Raw genomic sequence first — 6,736 nt, 5'->3', positions numbered from 1 at the left:
GTCTCTACCTTAGCTCCACAAGCAGGAGAGCACTGTTGGAAAAGACGAGAAGAGAAAAGAAATCTCCTCTGGAGAATGATCTAAAATTCATTTGATAAGTCTTCATATTTACAAAAACAACCGAATATATTTCAAATTGCAAAACAGTAATAATCATTACACCCTGGCAGTGAGTAGGATTCTGCCTAGGAAGGGCTATGATCTCCCAGCCCACGGCTGCCCCATGTTTTAATAAAAGGGGTAAAGATTACCCCATGTCCCACTCTCTCCATTCCTCCAGCCTTAAGAAATTCATCAAGAAAGGAGGAGTTTAAAGAGGAGCTGTCCTGGCAGAGCAATCACCACACTTCTCTTCACAAACACCATGGTTCTTCTGAGGGAATCCTATGACTAGGTGTCTCGTCTACACTTTTGGGGTTTTGATCTGAAACTGGCTTGAAATTGTGTGCTGTGCGCATTTTTCCTTTATTCAGGATAAAAAGAAGAAAGTTGGGAGATGGTTAAACACCCTTATCCCCCCAAAACCCTTACAGAGATTACAGGGATCTTCTTCCAGGGATCAGAGAGAAAGAACTGAGGTGGGTATAATGTGCCAGCTAGTCTGTCCTGAGGAGACTATGAGTCCAGCTCCTGGTGAAAGATGAGGGGAAAGAAAACTGCCAAGTCCAGCCATCCCATTCCCAGCATGAAGAATGGGGGTCTGAAAAAGCTCAATTGTGAAAGCCAAGGTTAGCCCGTTGAAAATCCATCCACCCAATTCTGGAGTGGAGGGGTTGCTGCAGTCCTCAACTGTCTGAGGCACTAATGCCCATTCATGAGGAAGGGGAAAGAGACTAGGTTCTTCTTCAGGAAGAAGATGGAGAGCTCCCCTCGCTTCCATTACATTCCTTTTTGATGGGCAAGTAGAAGAAAACTCAGCATTGCTGGGGCAAGGGCTGACATCTTGGGATCACAGAGATGGCAGAATCTTGTTTCAGTTCTTCTGAGGCTTTGTGCTCAATGGGTGAACTCTTACTCTGCAATGTCAAGCTTTTCCAAGGTTGTACTTGTGGTTAGCATTTGCAAGGTCTCTCCAACTACAGGTGAGAAACTGGGGTCAGGAATAGGTAAACCCTCACTGATTTCCTCCAAAGGTGGAGTCTGAGGTAAAACATCAGGACAACCAAGGTGAACACCTGGCTCCACTTCCGCCTTTGTTGTGGTTTGTGCCTTGTGTTCCCCTGAGACCGATGGCTGGTAAGTGACACAGGAGTTGTCACTGGAGCCTGCTCGCCCAGAGAAAGATAAGCCAGACCGAAACTTTTTGGAAGGAGAAAGCTTCAAGGGGATCTTCTTCTTTTTTTGAGACAGGGTCTCACTCTTTTGCCCAGGCTGGAGTGCAGTGGCGCAATCTTGGCTCACTGCAACCTCTGCCTCCTAGGCTCAAGCGATTCTCCTGCCTTGGCCTACCAAGTAGCTGAGGTTACAGGCATGTGCCACTACCGCCCGGCTAATTTCTGTGTTTTTAGTAGAGATGGGGTTTCACCATGTTGGCCAAGCTGGTCTTGAACTCCTGACCTCAGGTGATCCATCCGCCTTGGCCTGCCAAAGTCCTGGGATTACAGGTGTGAGCCACGGCACCTGGCCGGGATCTTCTTAAATGCTGTGTTGCACGTGAAGCACTGGAACCGTTCAGTGTAGAAGCCTGGTTGATGCACTGAGGCAGTGTCCCCATCACATACCAGGGCTTTCCGAGAATGCTCCAGCTTCTTAACAAACCTGTAAGACTGTAGAATGTCAGTGATGCCAATACAAAGCAGGATTCTTTCCCCCTCACTATTCTGGGCAGGGATGCCACCCGTATGGTCATCAGTCTCCATGGGGCTGCCCCGTCAAGCCTCTCCCTGGATGGATTCCATGGCTGTGGAATACAGAGCCCTTTGGGGGGCTGGTCTTCAAGTGTGAACTTAGCATTGTGTTTGGCTGCTTAAGGGCTCTCGTGCATGATCTATGTTGTGGATTGACATCAAGAGGCTATAGTCCATTATCTCAAAGATCTGCAGCACCAAACAGCCACGCTGCAGGGTCTTACAGAGAGCGTTGTACATGTCAGCACCCAAAAAAAAGACCATCAGGATGTCTTGTAAGAAGTCTAGGTTTTTAAATGTGGGAAAATGTGGGAAGAGGCTTCTCTTGCTCTTTCTGGGAAGCCTGCTTTTTGTAGGTTGAACTTTTGAAGTCATATTTGGTATGCATTTTGACCAGTCTTAGTAAGAGATTCTTCATCACCACAATCTGCGTGTTCTTGCCGCCGCCTGCCTGCACACAGCACAGTCCATAGAATTTAGGCAGCAAAGTCCAAGGGTTCTGGTTGAGGTCGATGTGGCATCCTGGAAGCAGCTTCTGCAGAAACTCCGCCTCTTTATGTTGGACTGTTTTAATAATGAATTCATCGTGGATGGACACATATAACAGGGAACCATCAGCTCCAGAGCTACTGAGTTCAATCAGTGGCTCACTGCAGAGGGAGTACAAGTCATCATCAGGGCAGATACCAAACAGCTCCTGAAAGTAGCAGAAGGCAACAGGTGTATAGGTCTTGAAAGGAAACTCACTGCAGTGATGAGCAGGGGTCAGGTTGCTCCCTCCACTGGGAAAGAAGATATTCTCCACCACGCAGAAATCTTACATGACGACATGACGCTCTGGTGTGGGATCCAGGCTCCCCACAGTGTGAGTAACGCCCAACTGGATGGCACATTTCAAGGCTGATGAGGTCGTCTTTCTACAGGTTGTCTCTCCTGAGGAATCAACACCTCGATGGCCTGTTTTCTTGATGGGTATGCCCGAGGCACAAGGCACCTCAGACGCCATAGGTCTCTTGATTCCAGATGCTGAGGACGAGGTACAGGAAGCGACCCCTGGATCAAAGGATGAAAAACTGACCGCCGGGGAGGCCCTGAGGAGACCGACGGCCATCTTGGCAGCCCCTCCCCTCAGCGGCCTGGCCTCTTTGAATCCGGCTTTTCCTCTGCTCGAATGGAATCTTCCTTCCCCAAGTCCCCTCACAGAACCCGCGTCTGGGCCACCTCCCCGCCGCCCCGCGGGCCCCCTCAGACGCGTGGAGCCGCCTCTAGACCAGCTCAGGGCCGCCCCATTCGCCCGGCCTGGGGAGAACTCCCGCCTCGCAGGCCCTTGGCGAGTTTACCCGCTCTCCGCAGGAGGCACTTTACTCTTTCACAAAAGACTAAGCCCCAGCTGGCCGCCGGGATCCTCGTCCGACCAAGCCACACCTGGAAAAAAAACGTGGCATGAAAAGCCCCAGCGGAGTGAACGCCCCCGCTCCGTCCTCCGGCCACGGCCTGTTTATGGCCCAACCCGGCCGCTCCACTCGGGTGGCCCAGAAAAACCCGACCACTGCGGTAATAGGTTTTATGATGAAATTACCATCATGAGCCTAGATATCCACTAAAAAGCAGTCAAATCAAACATAATTAATCAATTTAATTAATTTAAATTAATGTTTACTCACTCATTCGCTGTCCATCCGGTCACACTTGCTCACACACTGGTAATAGCAAGCGCCAAAGGCTTAAGAAAAAATAGTGAGAGAAAAATAAAATTGAGATGCAATATGCAAATCACTTGCTCACGATGTGTTCCAAGGGAAGGACAATCACTGCTCGTCCTGGGCAGAGAGCCGATGTTCCCTAGGACCACAGCTGAAAAATCACTGGTTTTGTGGAAAGTTGGGTCCTAGGAATTGGGATACGGGACTGGACATTTTTAAACGGGAGAAAAATAGAACGTACCCAGCACAGCCAGTGACATTTGAGGAGCACAGGCATGAGCGAGGTGCCTCAGGACAAGACCATGAGCGGAGGGCTCACCTGGAGACTCAGTGCTGGCCTAAGGTCCTGGCCAAGTGCACAGATCCTCACCTCTATCTCTGCCTGAGCCTCTGTCCTGAGCCTCGGTCTTCAGTCAGTAACTGCCTGCTGGCCGTTTCCACCTGCATGTCTGGCCGTGATTCAAACACCAAAGCTCATCCCGAAGCAGCGCACCCTCCGAATACCCCATTTCAGGAAACAGTGCTGGGACCTTCCGTCCTGCTGGTCAGGCAATCATGAGCTTGGGCTGTTCCCATCCCTTCCCCCATTGCCCAGGGTCAGACACCTCACCCTGACAACTCTTGTTAGTTAACAACTCTCTAGTCAGTTTCTTTCATTCCCATTCTTTCAGTCATCAATGTAGTCTTTGTCCTCTGATCCTGCCACTGAACGTGTGTGACAGCATCTGCTGCTTGAGTTTTCCCTCTAATCAAGTCTATATGCTCCCATCATATTCTCAGAATGCACAGTAACAAATTGAAGATGCTGAGATACCTGCTTCACTGCATATAATTCATTGTTTCCCAAAATTTTAAATCTATGAGTCCACACTTCTTTTTTGGTGGACACTTATTACTAACTCAATGAACAAGTGTTTTACAGAACACCCTTTGGGGAATGTGTTCATAGCACAAAGTCCACACGCTTTTGTTTGACACTGAAGGCTTTCTGCAAACCTCCTGTATCTCCTGCTCCAGTGTTGTCTCTCATTATTCCCTTTTACTTATGTTCCTTGAATGTGCTACGCACAGCCTCCATGTGTGTTTCTGTGTCCTCCATGACCGAGGAATATCGTCTCTGTGTTTCTGGGGTTACTTAATGTTCCGTCTTACCTCAAAGGCCTGGCCCTCTTCCCTTCTTCCTTAACAGGACCCCTGACAGCTCAATCACCCAGGAAACGTATTTCTGCAGATTCATGTGTCACTCAATTTCTGGGCCACTCATGGCACTTTGGGGAACTCCTATTGGTAGAGATCATTTTATCTCCATCAGGGGCTGGTAGCTCTTCCTCACCAACTCAGCCTGACCTCTGCTCTTGCTGGGGACGCAGACATCTCAAAGATTCTGTCGTATCTTCCATCGGTCCCACTGTGCAATCTGCTCCTTCTCTATGGAGGCCTTTGGCAGGCCCACCATATTCTAGCTCAGCTCCTATCTGTACCCTGCCCAGGATATGGAATATTTCTGGTTTCTTTCATAGCATGCCACACGGGAGCTGTGGGAAACTTAAGACTAATGACTTTCTCTCTTTGCCCAATCACTATCTTTATTCTGTTAGAATAACACACATTGGCTGTGAAATGAAGGATATTCCCAGAATTCTTTTTTTTTTCTTTCTTTTCTTTAAAGACAAAGTCTCACTCTGTTGCCCAGGATGGAGTGTGATGGTATAATCATAGCTTACTGCAGCCTCAAATTCCTGGCTCAAGTGATCCTCCTGCCTCAGCCTCCTGAGTAGCTGGGACTACAGGCGTGCACTTTTTTTTTTTTTTTTTGGTAGAGACAGGGTCTTGCTATGTTGCCCAGGTTGGTCTCTAACTCCTGGGCTCAAGCGATCCTCCCACCTCAGCCTCCCAAAGCACTGGAATTACAGGCCTGAGCCACTGCACCTGGCCTATTCCCAGAATTCTAAATGGGGATGGGGCACACATCCTTATGCATCTAGCATCATCCTTAGCCTGTCCAACAGCCTCCCTGGGCTCTGTCATTTCAGTCTGCGCTGTAAACAGCAGTGGAAGCCAAGACACATTGCTCCGATGTCTCGCTTCTCCTCCCTCCCAGTCTCCAGGCCAAAGGGCTCTCTTTTCTTCCCCTGCCTGCAGGAGGCACTTTCTCTGCCTTTTCTCTTCAACGTGGATTTGCCCCCCTCTCCTCCATGATTTCAAGAAGACAGAAGGACGACTAGAGGACATGCTCTTCACGGAGGCAAAGAGTTTTTGTAAAGCTATTGGCTTAACATTTTCAAAGTATTAACGTGTAACACGTATGGCTGTGTTTTATAAATATAAAGCTTGCAAAAATAGAAGGGCTATAAATATTGGTAATTACTTGAAGAAATTGAAAGTGAGGAGAAAAATGTTAAAGACAGCCTTGCCTTTTGCCCAAGTCAGCCACTTCTATGCTCTGGGCCCAGCGAGGACAGCAGAAGATCCGAGTCCCTCCTCCAATCACTACAAAGATCCTACAAGGGTGGTGGCTGACGAGCAGGGTTGGCAATCCAGGGAACCCTGCGAGTTCACTGTCAGCTGCGGAGAGGATGCTTCTCTCCATCATAATTGTTGTTTATGAACTTCCCACCCCAGGTCTAGGGTCTGCTAGGGATTGGCTGCATGCTTCATTTCTGAGAGGTCCACACTGAAGAGTCAGAATGAGCCTCTCTGTCCCTTGTTTATCACAAAAACCAAGTGTTTCTCCCTGATATGGGATCCTCCTCCTAGCCTGACCCATCCTCAGCACCCCAACTCACTACAGAAGCCAGAAATTCTAATGCCCTAGCAAAACAGAGATTTAGGCCAAAATATGCTCTAAAGTCAAGGCTCAAGTTTCTGAAGAAGTAGATTTATTTTACTAAAATTAGCATCTTTCCAAATTAGATCATAATCTGTAAAGCATTAGCTGTCACAGCCTGAGCCTGAATTTGGGTTGCTTGGTGAGAGGTAGTCAGCCCTTCTCAAAAACCGACTGAAGTTTTGTAGGGGTATGAGGCTTCGGGTGGGCAAATCCTGATGTCAACGTTCCTCTCATAATGGACTCCTACAAAAGAAGACTCAGAAAGGTCTCAAGCACAGTCTTCATCAGCGCCCAAGTGCAGCAGCCACCTGACAGATTAGTCATCCTTTAATTAATGACCTCAACGTGCACTGTGT

At 48.5% G+C, this 6,736-nt stretch overlaps 1 pseudogene; it reads right to left on the bottom strand.

Annotated features, from left to right (window-relative positions):
• Positions 1-801: 801 nt before the first annotated feature.
• LOC101130645 (phosphatidylinositol 4-phosphate 5-kinase type-1 alpha-like) lies at positions 802-2,958 on the bottom strand (annotated as a pseudogene).
• Between the last annotated feature and the right edge of the window lie 3,778 nt (positions 2,959-6,736).

The sequence above is a fragment of the Gorilla gorilla genome, chromosome 6, assembly GCF_029281585.2.
Source record: "Gorilla gorilla gorilla isolate KB3781 chromosome 6, NHGRI_mGorGor1-v2.1_pri, whole genome shotgun sequence".
Classification (NCBI taxonomy): domain Eukaryota; kingdom Metazoa; phylum Chordata; class Mammalia; order Primates; family Hominidae; genus Gorilla; species Gorilla gorilla.
This window is presented reverse-complemented; position numbering and strand designations above follow the sequence as displayed.